Raw genomic sequence first — 23,635 nt, 5'->3', positions numbered from 1 at the left:
AGAGGGTGGTTAGAAATTATCACTTCATAAAGTGAAGTCAAGTAGCCGATAACCAGGATGATAAAAAGCATTGGCAGTGTCTTGTCATTCCTTTATGGGCATATTCTGTAACAAACAATATTACAAAAATCAATGCAGAAATCAAGCAAACTGAAAAATAGCCCTCAGATCTGACCACTGTCTGGGGGATCCCTAACACTAGTATACTGCCTCTCTTTGGACTTACCTAAGCCTACAATATTCAGGGCAGTGTAGGAACCAGCTACATAAGTACTCTGCTCAGAAGCCCCAGGTAGATGGGCGTGTTCAGTCTAAAAGAGGCGCTACCCTCAATTAATACTAGAAGAAAATTTAGACTAGAACCTTCAGAATCACAGGTGCATATCCATGAAGCAAACATGATTATAAAAAAGAAAATGGCTGCACACCATTATACATACAAACAATAGTTTGATCAAATATGTGCGCTAAGAGCTTCCATTGACTCATTTGTAGTAGGTATTGTTCCACTTTTATTTAGAATGATCCCCATTTCTTAGCTATTGTTATTTGCAGGGCACATTATAAATTCATAGGAACATGATATCATTTCCTAATGTCATGAAATGTCCTGAGACCTGTTTCAGTATATTTGTGAGCTGTTTACATACTGCATTTCGGAAAGGCTCATGGATTCCCTGGTCTCTTTACCGGAGAGGGAATGTGTACACATCATACCCTATACTTGATACGGACCCGGAAATACAAATCCCACCGCTACTAGTGATTGGATGTAATCATCCAAAGAGCAGAGTAATGCCACTGCACTAGCTAAGAGCTGGTGGGATAAGTACTAAACTGAATGGTATAACCACTAGGATTAACAGGTGTACTAAGAGAGATGTAATGTCTCACAAAGAGGAGCCCAGGGAGATAACATTCGCAGCATTATCAAACTGTCCAGTACAAAGTCAGTCACTGGGCAGTTATGGTCAGCAAGAGGAACGGCTGTGCACTGTACCGTCCCTCAGACACTGACACTCGTGCGGTGCACAACAATAACAGGTGATTGCTGGTCTGGCTGTTGTACCACCAGCAACCAGCAGTCCCTAGTAACGCTTAGCTAAGGCTCAACGCGTTTCTGTGCACATGTCTTGTGCACTTCATCAGGAGCCAAAGTAGCAGTACACCTGAATCTGCCTAAGCCGAAACCCTAGTGTGGGAGACGGCGTGCTACATTCATATTCTTTTAATCTGCCTAGGCCGAAACCCTAGTGTGGGAGACGTCGTGCTGCATCAACAAACATAGCCCCGGCACTGTGATGGCCGTGATGCGGCCAGCAAAACGCTGTGAATTAAAGGGCAGACACCACACCCCCATGAGCATGCCTCCCATCCAGGGCCGGCGCCACCAGAAAGACGACCTAGGCAGTCGCCCAGGGCGCCATTTAGCAGGGGGCGCCCGTTGCTGTTTAAATTAAAACAAAAAACGTTTGGTATATAAGTTCGGGCGTTCGGCCGGCGGCGCCCCTCATGCTGCGCCGCCTGAGTGGCTGAGGCTGAGCGTTTGCCGCTCTAAAGAATCTCCGGCCGCCAGCTAAGTGCTGCGCAGCCTGCCTGCGCCTGCTGTCTCTGTGTCTGCTCTGTGCTGTTGTTAATGTAGCGTGGCTGAGCTCTGTTCGGTCCGCGGTACAGGAGCTTTTGTTTCCTGTACCCGGCCGGACTGACAGGAAGTGCTCACGTTGTGTGCACTTCCTTTCAGTCCGGCTGGGTACAGGAAACAAATGCTCCTGTACCGCGGACCGAACAGAGCTCGGCCACGCTACACTAGAGGTGGGGGGGGGGGGGGGGGGAATGAGAGTGACAAGGGTGGGGAATGAGAGTGACAAGGGGGGGGAAGGAAATGAGAGTGACAAGGGGGGGGGGGATAATGAGAGTGACAAGGGAGGGGGGGAGGGAATGAGAGTGACAAGGGGGGGGAATGAGAGTGACAAGGGAGGGGGGAAATGAGAGTGACAAGGGAGGCAGGGAAAATTAGAGTGACAAGGGGGGGAGGAAATGAGAGTGACAAAGTGACAAGGGGGGGGAGGAAATGAAAATGACAAGGGAGGGGGGAGGAAATGAGAGTGACAAGGGAGGGGGGAGGAATGAGAGTGACAAGGGAGGGGGGGAGGAAATGAGAGTGACAAGGGAGGGAGGGAGGAAATGAGAGTGACAAGGGAGGGGGGGGGGGGAGGAAATGAGAGTGACAAGGGGGGGGGGGAAATGAGAGTGACAAGGGAGGGGGGGAGAGTGACAAGGGAGGGGGGGAAGAGAGTGACAAGGGGGGGGGAGAGAGTGACAAGGGAGGGAGGGGGGGAAGAGAGTGACAAGGGAGGGAGGGGGGAAGAGAGTGACAAGGGAGGGAGGGGGGGAAGAGAGTGACAAGGGAGGGAGGGGGGGAAGAGAGTGACAAGGGAGGGAGGGGGGGAAGAGAGTGACAAGGGAGGGGGGAAGAGAGTGACAAGGGAGGGAGGGGGGGAAGAGAGTGACAAGGCAGGGAGGGGGGGAAGAGAGTGACAAGGGAGTGAGGGGGGGAAGAGAGTGACAAGGGAGGGAGGGGGGGAAGAGAGTGACAAGGGAGGGAGGGGGGGGAAGAGAGTGACAAGGGAGGGAGGGGGGGAAGAGAGTGACAAGGGAGTCCCCAGAGCCAGACCAAGAGCCAGACTGCAGCCAGAGACCAGATCATCTTATTGTCCTGGTGGTAAGTAGACAATGCAATATGTTTATTATGTATTTGTTTAATTATTAATACTACATTGGAAACTAATTTACCTCACATTTAGGGTCCATTCACACATCCGTGTGTGTTTTGCGGATCCACAAAACACGGACAGCGGCAATGTGCGTTCCGCATTTTGCGGACCGCACATTGCCGGCACTAAGAGAATATGCCTATTCTTGTCCGCTATTGCGGACAAGAATAGGACATGTTCAATTTTTTTTAGGATCGGAATTGCGGATCCGGGGCCGCAATTCCGGATCGGGGTCGCACATCGTGCGGCCCCATAGAAATGTATGAGTCCACAATTCCGTTCCGCAAAAAGAAACAGCTACGAGAAGCTTGATTAACCCTAAGGGAAACATAGCAGTTCTTTTAATTTAAAAGCTGAGAAAGGGGTGGAACATATGTGATGTCATGATATGGGCAGATCATCTGATAAAGGGGGGGGGGGCGGCAAGTTTTATCTTGCCTAGGGCGGCAAAAATCCTTGCACCGGCCCTGCTCCCATCACCAGCCAATCCGGCTCGAGAAACACTCATACTGAGCTGGTCAGCTGACGAATGGGAGGGACTGAGTTGCGCTCAGGGGAAAGCGCACTAGCGCTACATAGTAACATAAGCGGCATCTAGAAGAAATCGGTAACTGTAACAAAAGAGCAACTAGGGCGCCCCCAGATAGGCTATATTACAGGAAAAGTATACAAAAATAAACAAATAGAAGTTGCAGCTGTAAGGTATACACTCACCTAAAGAATTATTAGGAACACCATACTAATACGGTGTTGGACCCCCTTTTGCCTTCAGAACTGCCTTAATTCTACGTGGCATTGATTCAACAAGGTGCTGATAGCATTCTTTAGAAATGTTGGCCCATATTGATAGGATAGCATCTTGCAGTTGATGGAGATTTGAGGGATGCACATCCAGGGCACGAAGCTCCCGTTCCACCACATCCCAAAGATGCTCTATTCGGTTGAGATCTGGTGACTGTGGGGGACATTTTAGTACAGTGAACTCATTGTCATGTTCAAGAAACCAATTTGAAATGATTCGAGCTTTGTGACATGGTGCATTATCCTGCTGGAAGTAGCCATCAGAGGATGGATACATGTTCTCATTCTGGTTACGCCAAATTCGGACTCTACCATTTGAATGTCTCAACAGAAATCGAGACTCATCAGACCAGGCAACATTTATCCAGTCTTCAATAGTCCAATTTTGGTGAGCTCGTGCAAATTGTAGCCTCTTTTTCCTATTTGTAGTGGAGATGAGTGGTACCCGGTGGGGTCTTCTGCTGTGGTAGCCCATCCGCCTCAAGGTTATGCGTGTTGTGGCTTCACAAATGCTTTGCTGCATTCCTCGGTTGTAACGAGTGGTTATTTCAGTCAACGTTGCTCTTCTATCAGCTTGAATCAGTCGGCCCATTCTCCTCTGACCTCTAGCATCCACAAGGCATTTTTGCCCACAGGACTGCCGCATACTGGATGTTTTTCCCTTTTCACACCATTCTTTGTAAACCCTAGAAATGGTTGTGCGTGAAAATCCCAGTAACTGAGGAGATTGTGAAATACTCAGACCGGCCCGTCTGGCACCAACAACCATGCCAAGCTCAAAATTGCTTAAATCACCTTTCTTTCCCATTCTGACATTCAGTTTGGAGTTCAGGAGATTGTCTTGACCAGGACCACCCCCCTAAATGCATTGAAGCAACTGCCATGTGATTGGTTGACTAGATAATTGCATTAATGAGAAATAGAACAGGTGTTCCTAATAATTCTTTAGGTAAGTGTATATCGGGCATATCCTGTGGGATAGTGCAGATTGACACAGGCCAGACATATTATGAACCCATAGCTGAAAGATTGACTAGCAAAACGGACAACTCCAAATCATATAATGGCCCATAATGAAATAAGGACCATTGAAATATGCCAGCTCCCCAGATGGTAATAACCCCTTGTCAAAAGTATAAAAATACAAGAAAAGGATGATACTAAGGGAAGCAACACAATAATGATCATGGCGCGAAGAACATCAAACCAGGCGAGGGGGCGAGGTCAAGCGATGACCAAATCATAAGAACGGCACATAGGATATGGCATCATTCAGACCATTAGGTTTAATGGTCCCTAGTCTAAAGATACACTGTGCCTCCTTCTGCAGAAGAAGACGGTCAATGTCCCCCCCCCCCTCTCGGTGACCTTTTAACCAGATCAATGCCCTGGAATTTGACAAACGCTGTATTGCCATTGTGACATTCAACTAAATGGCGAGCAATCTGTGTATCATTGGATTTATTGATGTCAGAAACATGCTCACCTATGCGCCGTCTTAGCTCCCGTATGGTTTTGCCGACGTATTTTAAGCCTTGTCTACACGTCATCAAGTAGACCACGCTGGTCGACTTGCAATTCACAAACGATCTTATAAAGAAAGTTTTGTCAGACAGATTGCCAGTAAAGGATTTTTTCTTATCGATATAGCAATAGAACTTGCAGGTACCACATGGAAAGGTACCAAAGAGAGGGTTATGCAACCAAGTGTGCTCTTTAGGGCTCTGATACATACTGTGAACTAAAATGTCACGCAGGTTTTGACTCCGACGATAAGTGATCGCTGGTTTAGGAGGGATCAAGTGACCAATGTCTTGGTCTGATCTAAGAATATCCCAATATTCTGACAGTACATGAAGTACTTGATCATGTGCACTGTCATAGGTGCCGATGATTCTCACACTCTCCACTCCTTGTGGATTTTTCTTTGGGGATAATAGTGAGTCTCTGTTCAAGCTTAAGGAGGGTTGATATGCTTGTTTCAATAAGCTTGGAGGATAGCCTCGATGTAAGAATCTATCCTGTAGTTCATCGGCAGCCTTCATAAAATCCGCTAATTGGGAGCAATTTCTTCTGGCTCTTAAATATTGCCCTTTGGGGATACCCCTTTTAAGAGCCTTTGGATGACCACTTTCCCATCTCAGTAAATTATTTGTTGCTGTTGGTTTCCTAAAGATATTAGTTATAATGTAACCAGAGGCATTCAAAGTGATAGTCAGATCAAGAAATGAAATGTGACTGTCATGTTTACCTTTATGTTTGTATGTTCTGCCGTGATATATTATGTATATTGTGATATGCCTTGCTATGTTATGTTGTCCTGGACATAGGAATGTATATGATGCTTGACATGGACTTTATTGCAGACATTGTAGCCTGTGTGAAAATTGCTAAATTAATGTGTTCTGTGCCTTTAATGCCACCATGATATTGGTATGTAGTATCTGCAATACAGCATGAGTAGTACTGCAGATAAGGAGTCCAGATCGATTTTTTTTTCTTCTATGAATAAACTGCTATACCATGCTAACATAATGGATAGGACGGCTGCGTGCATGCACAGCAGTCCCAACAATCTATTTCAGCACAACTTTGAGCACAGACAGTGGTGGAAAGGGGGGTAGTAGAAAAAAAAAAATATATAGGTTCTTGACTCCTTATCTGAATTACTACTCATGTATCACTGCAGATAATAGTCCAAGATCCTGGTGAGATATTACCTTTAAATGGGTTAGATGATCTTGGACATTGGGGGAATATCGCAAGCATGGCTACTGCTCCATTCACTTCTATACGGCTTATGCAAATAGCCAAGCCAGCGCTCGGCTATTTTCAGCAGCCTCATAGAGATGAATGGAAGGTGGCTGTACAACCACAGTGCACCCTCCTGCATTTGCGGGCTTCATATGGTGAGGGTGCCACACCTATCAGAAATTGGGGGCATATTGCTAGGATATGCCCCCAATGTCCCTTTAAGCCTATAATACTATACCGATGGGCCCGCAGGTTGGCTATGTAGTGGTGGGCATGCAGGTTGGCTGAGGTCAGGGGTCATATGAGTGAGAAATTATATACTAACTGTATAGGGCTCACATGTTTACATTTAAAACCATATGAAAGCTAAGCATGTACAGCAGGCAGTGCCATAAGTGCTGTGCACCATTGAGCAAGCTGGCGTTATATCAAGTAAATCCCCTGCTGTACATTTCTGTGTATAAGCCAACATAAAAACTGCACACAGATAAAATAAAACACTCTACTTAGTAGAAGCTTATCAAATGAAATGCAGCAGTGATTGTGATAAAATTACAAAGTAAGGGCTCATGCACACAACCGTTGTTGTTTTGCGGTCCGTTTTTCACTGATCCGTTATTCCGTATCTGAGTTTTTTTTTTCTCTGATTTAAGTCCTCTTCCGTCCCGTTATTGCACAAAACATATCCGTATTGTTTCCGTATTTGATCAGTTTTTTGCGGATCGTATACAGAAACAGTAACTTATTAATCACCAAACACATGAGCAATATGGGGTGGGCATAGCATTTCTACATTATGGATCCGCAAATAACGGATGGTCCTGCTGAATGAAGATAGAAGGTCCCTAATAAAATCTACAGAACACCTAACCCAAACCCGAACTTCAGTGAAGAAGTCCGGGTTCGGGTACCACATTCAGTTTTTTCTCACGCGCGTGCAAAACACATTGCATTAAAAACTGACTGAAATTGCGTGCCTACTTGCACGATTTTCCCTGAACGCACCTGTATCGCATCCGGCCCTCGACCGCCATGCCCGTGTGAAGGTGGCCTTAGGGTGAATAGAACAAGGGATAAAAAGATCCCAGATTCTAGCCCCCACTAAAACAGTAAAAGTTTTAATCATCCCCCTTTCCCAATTTTACATATAAAAACAATAATAAAAAAAATATTAGGTATCGCTGTATCCGAAAATGTCTATTAAAGTATTTAAAAAATTTCCTGTGCAGTGAATGCCTTAATGGAAAAAAATTAAAAACACATACTGCCCCCCTAAAAAAATTCAGTAATCAAAAAGTCGCACATAACACAAAAATGGTATGAATAAAATCTACAGTTAGTTATGCAAAAAACAAGTCCTCATACAGCTCTGTAGACTGAAATATAAAAAGGTTCTGGCTGTCAGAATATGGCAGTGCAAAGAAAATTTTGATTTTTTCGAAGGTTTTTATTTTTTTTAAGCGCAATTAAACAAAATAAAAACTATACAAGTTTGGTATTATCACAATCGCATTGAGCTGCAGAATAAGGATGTCATTTTTAGCACATAGTAAATGTCGTGATGTCAAAACTCCTAAAACCTTGGCAGAATATTTTTATTATTTTTTTCAATTTCACCCCACAATTTTTTTTTTCCTGTTTTCCAATACAAGACATGGTAAATTAAATGGCAGCATTAAAAAATACATCTTGTCTCGCAAAAAATAAACCCTTATATGGCTATGTGAGCGGAAAAATAAAAAAGTTATGGCTCTTGGACTGTGGGAAGGAAAAATTAAAAATGTAAAAATGAAAATAGGCTTGGTCTTTAAGGGTTAATTAAGTTAAAACATCTTAAATGCTCACAAGTAGATACTTGTTGTTAGTAAATATAAAGAACTCCAACTGTATGCAGCTGTATTGCCTTCTGTGCTCTGGTTTTGTCAAGATGGTCATGTACATCAGACTTCTAGTTTTTTTCTTCTGACTGCACACTTTTGTGGCATCCCCATCTATATCCAAAAGGGGTTCTCCAGGAATTAAGAAAATGAAAATTCTTAAATATTACTTTTTTTATAAATATATTCCCAAATACCTTTCATTAGCTATAGTGGCTTATTTGTCTGGGGAGCAATCATTAGGAGAAGTAAAAATGGCCGCTGTTCTATTAGTACACACAAAACCTGTCCTAATAACACAACACAACAAGTTACTTCACTGAGCTAAAAAGCTGCCTCATCCTCCTCTCTACACTTCTTGTCAGGGATTATCCTGAATACAGTTTAATATGATCTTCAGCTGAATCTCTTGAGTGAATGGAGTTCATGAGGAGACATGAAGTACAGAGAGGAGGGTGGGAATGTGGTTAATGAGCAGCAGCACTTGTATGCAGTCTCCATTACCACAGCCCCACATTACCACAGTCTGACCTGTCCATCCTCTCTTCATGTCTCAAGAACTCCATTCCTACAGTGATTTAGCTAAAGATCAGTTGTATTCAGGATCATAATCCTTGACAAGTAGAGCAGAGAGGAGACATGTCCATCTGTGTGACTGGGACAGGTTTTGTGTGGACTAATAGGACAGTGGCAATTTTGTCTCTCCTAATGACTGTTCCCTAAACAAAATGAGCCTTTATAACTAATGAAAGGTGTTTGGGAATATATTTATAAGAAAATAATATTTAAGTATTTTCTTAAATTCTGGAGAACCCCTTTAAGGTATGGCCATATTTTCAGGTTAGCTGATGCAGTTTTGGAAGCTAAAACCAGGAGTGAATTAGAAGTGAGTAGTCCAATCTGTCCTTTATATTTTCTTTTGTGATCCAATCCCGATTTTGGCCTTCAAAACTGCATAAGGAAACCTGAATGTGTGACTGTGCCTTAAGTGAATGTGTCTTTGACGGTTGCCATAGTCAGAAAAGTTAACTAAGCAATGACTTTAATAAGAACAGGCAGAAATGACTGAGCTGCTTGGTTCTGTAATGTTCATAATTTGGTAATATCTGTCGCTGTATATGTGATATCCTGGTATGTTCTTCCTTCTATGCTTATTAGAAATTGTATTTTTTACTATGTTTAGTTAAGCCAAGTTCACACTTCAGTTATTAGATCAATTATTTCCATCAGTTATTGTGAGCCAAAACCAGTAGTGAAGCCTACTCAGAGATCAGGAATAATGGAAAGATCTGAACCTGTTCTGTGTTTTTGACCCGCAACTTGTTTTGGCTCGCAATAACTGACCAAATAATGGAAGTATGAACTAGGCTTAGGGCTCATGCACACGACTATGTATTTTGTGGTCCGCAAAAAATACGAATGATGTTCCGTATTTTGCGGAACGGAACAGCTGGCCCATAATAGAACAGTACTATCTTTGTCCGTAATGCGGACAATTATAGGTTCTATTTTTTTTGTGGAACGAACATACGGAAATGGAATGCACACAAAGTAACTTCTGTTTTTATTGCAGACCCATTGAAATTAATGATTCCGCGTACGGTCTGCAAAAAAAATCGAACGGACACGGAAAGAAAATATGTTCGTGTGCATGAGCTCTTAGTATAGTTATTATTTAAATTTAATGGCAAATATACTTTAATCCCTTCATTAACTACATATTGGTTTTGTTTCAACTTTTTTATTACACAAAACATTCTCCATGTAAAACTACAATATACCCTTTATTTATACTTTACTAGTAGGATGACCCTGCTTCACATGGGTATATTTCCACTATTTCATTTAATGTTTCTGTGTGAGGTTAAAAGATATCCATAGTTTACCCCATAACAGTGACCTCTACAGTATCCCTCCCCCCTAATATTGACCTCCACAGCAGCCCACCCCTTAACTTTGACCTCCAGTGTCCCACCCCGTTAACGGTGTCCTACACAGCCCCCTACCCCATAACATTGTTCTTCGCAGCGGCCCGTCCCCTTAACACTGACCCTCCACAGCACCCACCCAGTAACCTCACAATGCCCCGCCCCCTTAGAAGTAACCTCTTCAGCGCACCACTCCCTTGACAGTGACCTGCACAGTGGCCTACCTCCTTAACAGTGATCTTCACAGCACCCGCCCACATAACAGTGACCTCTACAGCACCTCTCCCCTTTAACATTGACCTCCATAGTACCATGCCCGCTTAACAATGACCTCCATAGTGGCCCACATCCTTTACATTAACCCTCCACAGCGATCTACCCCTTAACAGTGACCCCCACACAGGCCCTGCACAGCGGTCCATCCCCTTAACATTGACCTGCACTGTGCCCCTCCCCTTTAACAGTGACCAACCCACTGTTCAACACCCCCTTAATATAAGACCTCCACAGCACCCTGGCCCCTTAAAATGTGACATGCATAGTACCTCACACCCTTAACTGTGACCTCCACAACACCACGCCCCCTTAACAGTGACCTAGAAGAAAAATGGCTGAGTTGTTAAGGACCTGCGAGTTTCTATTGGATAATAAGGGTCATGTGACTGTGTTAATGAAGGTTAGAATGTGAGTGAAGCTGCAAGCTCCTATTGGCTAATACATTTTTGGAAATATCTCATGAATGGTGCATCCTAGAGAGCTAAGACCTGTGTACCTATGTACCAAATTTGATGCAGATCGGTCCAGTCTTTTGGATGTGCATAAAGAACAGACAGACAACAAACAGAAATTTATATATATATACTAGCAGAAGGACCGGTCTTCGCAGGGGTACATTTAACCTATTTCATTTAATGTTTGTGTGTGTTGTTAAAAGGTAACGACAGTATCCCCCATAACAGTGACCTTTACATTACCCCGCCCCCTTAACAGTGACCCCCACACAGTGCCCCGCCTCCATAAAATGGGACCTCCACAGCAGCCCATCCCCTTAACTTTGACCTTTACAGCAATCCGCCCTTTTAACAGTGAGTTTCACAGCACCCCACTCCTTTGACAGTGACTTCCTCAGGGGCCCGCCCCTTAACAGTGACCTCTACAGCAACCCGCCCCTTAACACTGACCTCCATAGGGGACCATCCCCTTATCTGTGACCTCCACTGTTCCCTGCCCCCTTAACAGAGACCTCCACAGCACCCGTCCCTTTAACAGTGACCGCAACATTACCCTGTTCCCTTAAGAGTGACCTCCACAGTACGCCACTCCCTTAACAGTAACCTCACAGTACCCTGTTGCCTTAAGAGTGACCTCCACAGTCAGAGGCGGCTCTAGACTTTGTGAGGCCTTAGGCGAAACTCGAACAGGAGGCCCCCAAAGATTGTTGGAATGCTCGTGATCTCCTGTACGGCGCCCCGCCTCAATCCTCAAGAAATAAGCTGTGTCAACCACCGCACGGAGCGGTGGTGTGGTCAACACTCCCCCTCCATGTATCTCTATGGAGGACTCGGAGATACACAAGTGTTGTTTCTGCGGCTCTCCCATAGATACATGGAGAGGGAGTGTTGACCACCGCTTTGGGCACAAGGAGATCCGGAGTACCATACAGAAGATCGTGGGGGATCCCAACGGCCAGACCCCCCTGATCAGACACTTGTCTCCTATCCTTTGGATAGGGGATTTATTTTCCTATCCCGGAGTACCCCTTTAATATGCAGTGACATCACAGTAAAGGGTTAATATGCACAGTGACAACACAGTACTGGGCTTATATTCACAGTGCATATTAACACTTTGCATTAAACCTGGCCCAGTTCTCTAAATCGACCCTCCCCCCACACACCGCATTGTGCTGTACTTGCTATACAGCAGCACATACCTGTCACATCCAGGGCCTCCAGGTGACGTCTCCTCTGATGTAGATCTTCTCTGTCATCATCTTCTCCATTCGGTCCGTACAACTTCTCTCAGCCACCACGTCTCTGCAGAGTGTGACACACAGACATCTTAGCTTCCTCACATTTCTATCATCAATCCCCAACCTGGAGTCCCCACAGTGTTATCCTGCTGCTTACTGTGCCCCCAAATACTATCCTGAAGAAATATTAGTGCCCCCCATAGTAATAGTACTCCTCATAGTCCCACCAATAGTAATTCCCTTCTAGAATGCTCTCATTAGTAATACTGCCCCCTACAGTGCTCCCATTAAGTAATTTGTCCCCCCACACTGCCCCCATTAAGTAATTTGTCCCCCCACACTGCCCCCATTAAGTAATTTGTCCCCCCACACTGCCCCCATTAAGTAATTTGTCCCACCACACTGCCCCTATTAAGTAATTTGTCCCCCCACACTGCCCCCATTAAGTAATTTGTCCCCCCACAGTGCCCCATTAAGTAATTTGCCCCCACAGTGCCCCATTAAGTAATTTGTCCCCCATTAAGTAATTTGTCCCCCCACAGTGCCCCCATTATGTAATTTGTCCCCCCACAGTGCCCCATTAAGTAATTTGTCCCTCCACACTGCCCCATTAAGTAATTTGTCCCCCCACACTGCCCCCATTAAGTAATTTGTCCCCCCACACTGCCCCATTAAGTAATTTGTCCCCCCACACTGCCCCCATTAAGTAATTTGTCCCCCACACTGCCCCCATTAAGTAATTTGTCCCCCCACAGTGCCCCATTAAGTAATTTGCCCCCACACTGCCCCATTAAGTAATTTGTCCCCCCATTAAGATTTTGTCCCCCCACAGTGCCCCCATTAAGTAATTTGTCCCCCCACAGTGCCCCCATTAAGTAATTTGTCCCCCCACAGTGCCCCATTAAGTAATTTGTCCCCCCACACTGCCCCATTAAGTAATTTGTCCCCCCACACTGCCCCATTAAGTAATTTGTCCCCCCACACTGCCCCCATTAAGTAATTTGTCCCCCCACACTGCCCCCATTAAGTAATTTGTCCCCCCACACTGCCCCCATTAAGTAATTTGTCCCCCCACACTGCCCCCATTAAGTAATTTGTCCCCCACACTGCCCCCATTAAGTAATTTGTCCCCCCACAGTGCCCCATTAAGTAATTTGTCCCCCCACACTGCCCCATTAAGTAATTTGTCCCCCCACAGTGCCCCATTAAGTAATTTGTCCCCCCACAGTGCCCCCATTAAGTAATTTGTCCCCCCACACTGCCCCCATTAAGTAATTTGTCCCCCCACACTTCCCCCATTAAGTAATTTGTCCCCCCACACTGCCCCCATTAAGTAATTTGTCCCCCCACACTGCCCCCATTAAGTAATTTGTCCCCCCACACTGCCTCACAAATTTGCCCACACACTGCTTCATATTATGAAATTTCCCCCCCCACCTTGTACTTGTCCGCTGATCTGCTAGGCTGCTGCGCGGGCATGAGTTCAACTTCAGTCACTTGACAGCGCAACCCCATCCTGTGGCGCGTAATCCTGCGAGACCCGCGACCTCCCGCCGGTCTCGCGGGATTACGCACCGCACTACTGGGTTGCGCTGTCAAGTGACTGAATTCATGACCGCGCAGCGCAGCAGCCTAGCAGATTAGTGGACAGACAAGTACAAGGGGGGTGGGGAATAGCATTTGGGGCCTGGAATGTTTTGACCTAAGGACGCTCCCACCCGACACCGCCGCAAGTACTTGTGGCGGTGTCGGGTGGAAGCCAGAGCGAGGCCCCCACCAGCGCGAGGCCTTAGGCGGTGGCCTAAGTGGCCTAATGGAAGAGCCGCCACTGTCCACAGTGCCCACTCCTTTAACAGTGACCTCCACAGTGGCTTGACCTCTTAACAGTAACATCCACAGTGAACGTCCCTTTAACAGTGACCTCCACAGTGCCCGCCCCTTTAACAGTGACCTCAACAGCAGCTGCCCCTTTAATAGTTGCCCCTGCCCCTTAACAGTGTCATCCACAGCGCCCTGCCCCTTTAAACCTGATCTACAGTGAAGAAAAATGGCTGGGTTGTTATGGAAACCTGGAGTAAAACTGTGTGTATGTGGAGACTAAGGGCCTGTGAGCTTCTATTGGCTAATGCAGGTAATTTTTTTAGGAATATCTCAGGAACAGTACGTCCTCCACAGTGACCTCCACATTGACCACCCCTTTAACAGTGACTTCCACAGTGCCCACCCCTTTAACATTGACCTCCACAGTGCCCTCCCCTTTAACAGTGAATTCCACAACATTTGTGCGTTTAATAGTGGCCCCTGACCCCATGCATGTAGCATTGTAGGTGTGCCGTCATATGACTGAATATTTAAGGACCTGGGAACTGCTGTAACCTTTGATCAGTTGTTATGGAAACCTGGAGTAGGACCTGCGAGCTTCTATTGGCTAATAAGTAACATGTGACTGTATAAATGGCAGTTCGGATTTAAGTGAAAGGTCATTTTTTGGGAATATTTCAGGAACGGCAAGTCCTAGAGAGCTGAGACCCAGTCTAAATGCTTTCCGGACACCTGATGTACCCTTGTGCCAAATTTAGTGAAGATCGGTCCAGTCGTTTGGTCGCGCATAAAGAACGTCTAGACAGACAGACAGAAACTCATTTTTATATATATACTAGCAGAAGGACCCGGCTTCACACGGGTACATTTCATTTTGTTTCCGTGTGTCGTAAAAAGATAGACAGTTTCCCCCATAACAGTGACCTCTACAGTACCCGCCCCTTTAACAATGACCTCCACAGTGCCCGCCCCTTTAACAGTGACCTCCACAGTGCCTGCCCCTTTAAAAATGACTTTCACAGTGATTGCCCCTTTAACAGTGACTCACAGTGACTGCCCCTTTAACAGTGACTTACAGTGACTGCCCCTTTAACAGTGACTTTCACAGTGACCTCCCCTTTAACAGTGACCGCCCCTTTAACAAAGGCCGCCCCTTTAACAGTGACCACCAATTTAACAGTGACTTTCACAGTGGCCGCCCCTTTAACAGTCACTTTCACAGTGGCCGTCCCTTTAACAGTGACTTTCACAGTGGCCGCCCCTTTAACAGTGACCGCCTCTTTAACCCCTTAAGGACTCAGCCCTATTTCACCTTAAGGACTTGGCCATTTTTTGAAAATCTGACCAGTGTCACTTTAAGTGCTCATAACTTTAAAACGCATTGACTTATCCAGGCCGTTCTGAGATTGTTTTTTCGTCACATATTGTACTTCATGACACTGCTAAAATTGGGTCAAAAAAGTTAATTTTTTTGCATAAAAAAATACCATATTTACCAAAAATTTAGAAAAATTAGCAAATTTCAAACTTTCAGTTTCTCTACTTCAGTAATACATAGTAATACCCCCAAAAATTGTGATTACTTTACATTCCCCATATGTCTACTTCATGTTTGTAGCATTTTGGGAATGATATTTTATTTTTTGGGGATGTTACAAGGCTTAGAAGTCTAGAAGCAAATCTTGAAATTTTTCAGAAATTTACAAAAACCCAAATTTTAGGGACCACTACAGGTCTGAAGTCACTTTGCGAGGCTTACATAATAGAAACCACCCAAAAATGACCCCATTCTATAAACTACACCCCTCAAGGTATTCAAAACTGATTTTACAAACTTCGTTAACACTTTAGGTGTTGCACAAAAGTTATTGGCAAATGGGGATGAAATTTGCGAATTTCTTTTTTTTTGCCTAATTTTCCATTTTAACCCATTTTTTCCACTAACAAAGCAAAGGTTAACAGCCAAACAAGACTGTATCTTTATTGCCCTGACTCTGCCGTTTACAGAAACACCCCATATGTGACCGTAAACTACTGTACGGCCACAAAGCGGGGCGTAGAGTGAAAGGTGCGCCGTATGGTTTTTGGAAGCCAGATTTTGCTGGACTGTTTTTTTTACACCATGTCCCATTTGAAGCCCCCCTGATGCACCCCTAGAGTAGAAACTCCATAAAAGTGACCCCATCTAAGAAACTACACCCCTCAAGGTATTCAAAACAGATTTTACAAACTTTGTTAACCCTTTAGGTGTTGCACAAGATTTAATGGAAAATAGAGATACAATTTCAAAATTTCACTTTTTTGGCAGATTTTCCATTTTAATATTTTTTTTCCAGTTACAAAGCAAGGGTTAACAGCCAAACAAAACTCATTTTTTATGGCCCTGATTCTGTAGTTTACAGAAACACCCTATATGTGGTCGTAAACCGCTGTACGGGCACACGGCAGGGCACAGAAGGAAAGGAATGCCATACGGTTTTTGGAAGGCAGATTTTGCTGGACTGGTTTTTTTGACACCATGTCCCATTTGAAGCCCCCCTGATGCACCCCTAGAGTAGAAACTCCAAAAAAGTGACCCCATTTTAGAAACTACGGGATAGGGTGGCAGTTTTGTTGGTACTAGTTTAGGGTACATATGATTTTTGGTTGCTCTATATTACACTTTTTTGTGCGGCAAGGTAACAAGAAATAGCTTTTTTGGCACGTTTTTTTTTTTTTGTTATTTACAACATTCATCTGACAGGTTAGATCATGTGGTAATTTTATAGAGCAGGTTGTCACGGACGCGGCGATACCTAATATGTATACAATTTTTTTTATTTATGTAAGTTTTGCACAATGATTTCATTTTTAAAACAAAAAAAATGTTTTAGTGTCTCCATAGTCTAAGAGCCATAGTTTTTTCAGTTTTTGGGCGATTATCTTAAGTAGGGTCTCATTTTTTGCGGGATGAGATGACGGTTTGAGTGGCACTATTTTGGGGTGCATATGACTTTTTGATCACTTGCTATTACACTTTTTGTGACGTAAGATGACAAAAAATTGCTTTTTTTACACCGTTTTTATTTTAATTTTTTTACGGTGGTCACCTGAGGGGTTAGGTCATGTGATATTTTTATAGAGCCGGTCGATACGGACGCGGCAATACCTAATATGTATACTTTTTATTTATTTATTTAAGTTTTACACAATGATTTCATTTTTGAAACCAAAAGAATCATGTTTTAGTGTTTCCATAGTCTAAGAGCCATAGTTTTTGGGCGATTATCTTGGGTAGGGTATGATTTTTGCGGGATGAGATGACGGTTTGATTGGTACTATTTTGGCGTACATGCGACTTTTTTGATCACTTTTATTACCTTTTTTGGGAAGTAAGGTGGGCAAAATTTCAATTTCCTAATAGTTTTTATTTTTTTATTTTTATGGCGTTCACCGTGCGGGGAAAGTAACATGACCGTTTTATAGATCAGGTCGTTACGGACGCGGCGATACCAAACATGTGTAGGGAATTTTTTTTTTTTTTTTAATCAGTGATAAATGTGTTTTTGGATTTTTACTTTTTTTTCACTTTTTTTCACTTTTTTTTTTACCCAGACCCACTTGGTTCTTGAAGATCCAGTGGGTCTGATGTCTGTATAATACAGTACAGAACAATATATATTGTTCTGTACTGTATTTTACTTACACTTTGTCTGAACAGATCTCTGCCTTTAGCACAGATCTGTTCAGCACCATGGACAGCAGGATGCCTGAGAGGCGTCCTGTTGCCATGGGAACCTTCCCCGTCTGCTCAGTAGTTGTCAGAACTTCGCAGACGGAGAAGGGTAAGCACAGGGCTGAGGGGGGCTGTCTCGGGGCTCTCTCCCTCTCCATCGGGGGGCTGCAAAGGCACAGCAGCCCCCCGATGGGAGAGGGAGGGAGCTCCCTCTTACTGTTAACTTTTTCCATACAGCGGTCCGTACGGACCGCTGTATGGAAAGGGTTAAACGGCTGACATCGCATCATCGATGTCAGCCGTTTATACCAGGGTGCCAGCAATGTGCTGGCACCCTGGTATACCCACTAGAGACCAACGATTATACAAGGGGAGGCGGGCGGGGGATCGCGATCCCGCCTGCCGCACCGCCCGCCTCCCGCACCGCCCCCACCGCCCACAACTCCCCCCCTGCACCACCCGCCGGCAAAAAATCATGCAGGGGTGCAGGGGGGGTGTAAAATATATATTTTAGGGACACTAAAGCTTCTGATCCCCGTGGTCAGGGCCCGCGGGGATCAGAAACTGCACAAAGCGCAGCAAACCGCAGGTCTGAATTGACCTGCGGTTTTCTGCGATCGCCGATGCGGGGGGGTCAAATGACCCCCCCCCTGCATTGTTACGGGATGCCGGCTGAATGATTTCAGCCGAAATCCCGTTCCGATTAACCCCTGGGGCGCCGGAATACAGATTTCAACTTATGACGTACCGGTACGTCATGGGTCCTTAAGGACTCGGGACCCATGCCGTACCGATACGTCCTAAGTCCTTAAGGGGTTAACAGGGACCTTCATAGCGCCCGCCCCTTTAAAAACAGTGACCTCCAGAGTGCCCGCCCCTTTAACCCCTTCAGGACACAGCCTTATTTCACCTTAAGGACCATGCCATTTTTTGCAAATCTGACCAGTGTCACTTTAAGTTATCACTTTAAAACACTTTGACTTATCCAGGCCATTCTGAGATAGTTTTTTCGTCACATATTGTACTTCATGACACTGGTAAAATGAAGTAAAAAAAAATTCATTTTCATTTATAAAAAAATACCAAATTTACCAAAAATGAAGTAAAAAATTGCAAATTTCCAAGTTTCAATTTCTCTACTTCTATAATACATAGTAATACCTACAACAATAGTTATTACTTTACATTCCCCATATATGTTTACTTCATGTTTGGATCAATTTGGGAATGATAATTTATTTTTGGGGGATGTTACAAGGCTTAGAAGTTTAGAAGCAAATCTTGAAATTTTTCAGAAATTTTAAAAAACCCACTTTTTAGGGACCAGTTCAGGTCTAAAGTCACTTTGTGAGGCTTGCATAATAGAAACCACCCAAAAATGACCCCATTCTAGAAACTACACCCCTCAAGGTATTCAAAACTGATTTTACAAACGTCGTTAACCCTTTAGGTGTTCCACAAGAGTTAATGGCAAATGGTGATAACATTTCAGAATTTAGATTTTTTGGCAAATTTTTCATTTTAACCCATTTTTTCCAGTAACAAAGCAAGGGTTAACAGCCAAACAAAATGCTATATTTATTGCCCCGATCCTGTAGTTTGCAGAAACACCCCATATGTGGCCGTAAATTACTGTAGGGGCACACAGTAGGGCGTGGAGGGAAAGGTGTGCCGTATGGTTTTTGGAAGGCAGATTTTGCTGGACTTTGACACCATGTCCCATTTGAAGCCTGTCACGGGGTTCCGAAGGTGCACTCGGTCCCCCATCGCCCGCAGACCTGTTGCTTAGCTTTGGGAATGAGGATCTGTGTTTGACCTCATTCCCAGGGCGGCTTTACTAGCTGGGTGGCTCCCTGCTCCTAAGTCTGCCTTGAGCGCCGAGCTGATCACTCGGTGCTCGACTGGTTGGTCTGTCGGTCATGTGACGCTGGCCACGTCACATGACCCTCACTCCCCACTATAAATACAGGCAGCCTGCTGGCTACAGGTTGCCTGTTAATTTCTAGGTTCCTGGCTATCTGTTGGACTGCTGAATACTTACCTGATCCTGTTCCTTGACCATCCTTTTGCCTGATCCTCCTGTACTGCGCATCCGTCCTGGTATTGTGACCTCGGCTCCCACCTGACTACTCTCTTAGGACTCCTCTTGTACTTCTCTGCTCTCCTGGTATTTGACCCCGGCTTCTCCTGACCATTCTTTGCTTAATCCTTTGTACTTTGTAGCTTTCCTGGTATTGACTCGGTCCGTTCACGTCCTGTTGTTTGTCTGTCTGTCATCCCTGCACTTATTCCAAGTTAGGGATTGCCGTCCAGTTGTCCCCTGTCATTAGGACTCGCGAGGCAAGTAGGCAGGGCCAGGGGTAAGGGTGGAGCGCAGTGGTCACTTCCCTCCCCCCCTGTGTGTGTGTGTACGTGACCGTTACAGATTAACAGGCCCAATAACCACTGTATTATGAATCCTCTGGTGACCCTGACTGACTATGTCTCTAATCTGACGCAGATGGTGCAGGAGTTAGGGGAAAAACTCAGCTCTTTTGAGTTAGGGCAAGGCTCTTCCACTCCTCAGGCCTCCAGTCCGCATTTTGAGCCCCAGATTAAGCTCCCAGAAACCTTTTCTGGAGACCGGAAGAAGTTTCTCTCTTTTAAGGAGAGTTGCAAACTTTACTTCCGTTTGCGCCCCGTGTCCTCTGGGCCCGAGAGTCAACGCGTGGGCATTATCATTTCCCGATTACAGGGTGATCCCCAGGACTGGGCGTTCTCTTTACCTGCTGGCGCCAGTTGTTTATATTCTGTGGAGGGGTTCTTTCAGGCCCTAGGTACCCTCTATGATGAACCAGACAGGGCTCTAGTAGCCGAGACGGCTCTAAAGGCACTGGTTCAGGGCAATTTACCAGCGGAGGATTATTGCACCCAATTCAGAAGGTGGTGTGTCCCCTCAGGATGGAACGAACCAGCCCTGAAGAGTCAGTTCAGGTCAGGTCTGTCTGATAAATTAAAGGATCTTCTGGTCAGTTATCAACTTCCAGAGACTTTCGAGGAGATAATGACCCTTGTTGTCCGACTTGACCGACGGGTTAGAGAGAGACGACAGGAACAACAGTTCTCTTCCCAGATGGTGGTCCAGCCAGAGGCCTATCCCAGAGACAATGCTGAGGTCTCCACCGAGGAACCCATGCAGGTTGGCATGACCCGAGGGAATCTTCGCCGCAGACGTGGAGAATGCTTTTACTGTGGAGATTCTGACCATTGGATCAACCAGTGTCCTAAGAAGGTCCTCTCTGTCAAGTCTCCTAAGGCAAGGCAACCTAAAGACCAGGTACACCCTGAATTTTCTAAATGTAAGCTTTCGGTACCCATTACGATTTCTCTGGGAGTAGATAAATGGCCGGGTAAGGCCTTTATTGATTCTGGCTCAGCGGCTAGCTTTATTGACTCTGAGTATGCTGTTAGATTGGGTATTCCTATGTTTGCTTTACCAACTCCTATCCATGTCATGGCTATTGATGCTACTCCTCTTATTGGTGGTACGGTGAGCTTATGTACCTCGGAGATTTCTCTAACCGTGGGTGTGTGCCACTCAGAGAGATGTTCGCTTCTAGTCCTGGAGAACCTACCTGCTGAGGTGGTACTAGGGTTGCCTTGGCTCCGACTACATAACCCCACTATAGATTGGTCCAATGGGGAGTTGGTGAGATGGGGGCCTAAGTGTGACTCGTGCCTGTCCGTGTTACAGGCTGGGGTCTCAGTAAAGTCTGATACTTTACCCTCTGTTGTTAGAGAATATTCTGATGTATTCTCATCACCAACCCCGGAGGTTCTACCCCCCCATAGACCTTATGATTGTACCATAGAGCTAGTAGAGGGGGCCAAGTTTCCTAAAGGACGAATTTATAATCTTTCTATGCCCGAACGCAAGGCCATGGAAAATCATATTAAGGAGAGCCTTGGTAAAGGGCATATTAGACCTTCTGTCTCTCCTATGGGGGCGGGGTTTTTCTTCGTTAAGAAAAAAGATGGTGGTCTTAGGCCATGTATCGATTACCGGAGATTAAATAAAATCACTGTCCAGAATAGATACTCCCTCCCATTGATTCCGGATTTATTTAACCAGGTCCTGGGGGCAACCTGGTTTTCCAAAATTGACCTGAAAGGGGCATACAATCTAATCCGAATCAAGGAGGGAGACGAATGGAAGACGGCGTTCAATACTCCGGTAGGACACTTTGAATATCAGGTGATGCCTTTTGGACTCAGCAATGCCCCAGCTGTGTTCCAAAACTTCATGAATAGCATTCTTAGGGAGTTCTTAGGTAAATTTGTTATTGTCTATCTTGACAACATTTTGATATTCTCTCCTGACTTCGAATCCCATGTGTCTCATGTTAGACAAGTATTAGAGGTGTTGAGGGAGAATCAGCTATCCGCTAAACAAGAGAAATGTGTCTTTGGTGTGCAGGAGATTCTGTTTCTAGGGCATGTTCTGACTCCTCACGCCTTCAAGATGGATCCTGGTAAGGTACTAGCAATTAAGGAATGGGTAAGACCTTCATCCTTAAAGGCCTTACAACGGTTCTTAGGTTTCGCCAATTACTATCGTAAATTTATTATGAATTTTTCCGTAATTGCTAAACCGTTGACCGACCTTACTAAGAAAGGGGCGGATTTGGAGAATTGGTCTACTGAGGCCATTTCTTCATTTGAAAAATTAAAAAAGGCATTCAGTAGCGCTCCCATTCTGATCCAGCCTGATCAGGAGAAACCTTTTATTGTGGAGGTGGATGCGTCCGAGGACGGCGCAGGAGCAGTCCTTTCACAAGGTCCTGCTAGCCTCACTAATCTGAGACCATGTGCCTTCTTCTCCAGGAAATTCTCTCCCACGGAGAGAAACTACGACATAGGGAATAGGGAGCTGCTGGCCATTAAATGGGCATTTGAGGAGTGGAGGCATTTTCTGGAGGGGGCAAGGCATTGTGTAACTGTTGTCACTGACCATAAAAACCTTATGTTTCTCGAGTCTGCTAAGAGGTTGAATCCCCGTCAAGCCAGATGGGCTCTGTTTTTTACTCGTTTTGATTTTTCCATCACGTTCAGGCCGGGAAGTAAAAATGTGAAGGCGGACGCATTATCTCGGAGCTTCCAGGCTTTTCAACCTACTGAGGTACCAACTGAATCCATCCTACCAGCAAAAATCTTCTTAGCAGCTCTTACCCAGGATATCTCGGCTCGCATTAGGTCGGAACAACATCTGGCACCGGTATCCACCCCAACAGATAAGTTGTTTGTTCCCGTACAATTTCGTCTCCAGCTGTTGGGTGAGTGTCACGATTCTGCCTTTTGTGGACATCCGGGTGTTGAGGGCACTAAGGATCTGGTTTCTAGATCTTATTGGTGGCCCACTCTAACTAGGGATGTCAAGTCCTATGTGTCAGCCAGTGAGGTTTGTGCCAGGTCCAAGACACCTAGGACTCGCCCTGCTGGTTCCCTACGACCCCTACCCATTCCCAGTAGACCCTGGTCCCATATCTCGATGGACTTTATAACTGACCTACCGCCAGCGGAGGGTAAGACTGTAGTGTGGGTAGTGGTGGATAGGTTTAGCAAGATGGTCCATTTCATTCCCCTGTCTAAACTCCCGAATGCCAAAACCCTGGCGTCTATTTTTGTGAAAGAAATAGTTCGATTGCATGGTATCCCGGAAAATATTGTTTCTGACAGGGGTGTGCAGTTTGTGTCCAAATTCTGGAGGGCCTTCTGTCAAAAATGTAAAATTTTATTGTCTTTTTCCTCTGCCTACCACCCTGAGAGTAATGGGCAGACTGAACGCCTTAATCAGTCTGTCGAACAATTCTTGAGGTCGTATGTTGCTGATGACCAGCAATTATGGGTGAAATTTCTTCCATTGGCTGAATTTGCTTTGAATAACCGTGTCAATTCTTCTGCTGGGGTCTCCCCTTTCTTTTGTAACCATGGTTTTCATCCCCGTTTTCATTCTG

Source organism: Bufo bufo, chromosome 3 (assembly GCF_905171765.1).
Source record: "Bufo bufo chromosome 3, aBufBuf1.1, whole genome shotgun sequence".
Taxonomy (NCBI): Eukaryota; Metazoa; Chordata; class Amphibia; order Anura; family Bufonidae; genus Bufo; species Bufo bufo.
Note: the sequence above shows the minus strand (reverse complement) of the source record.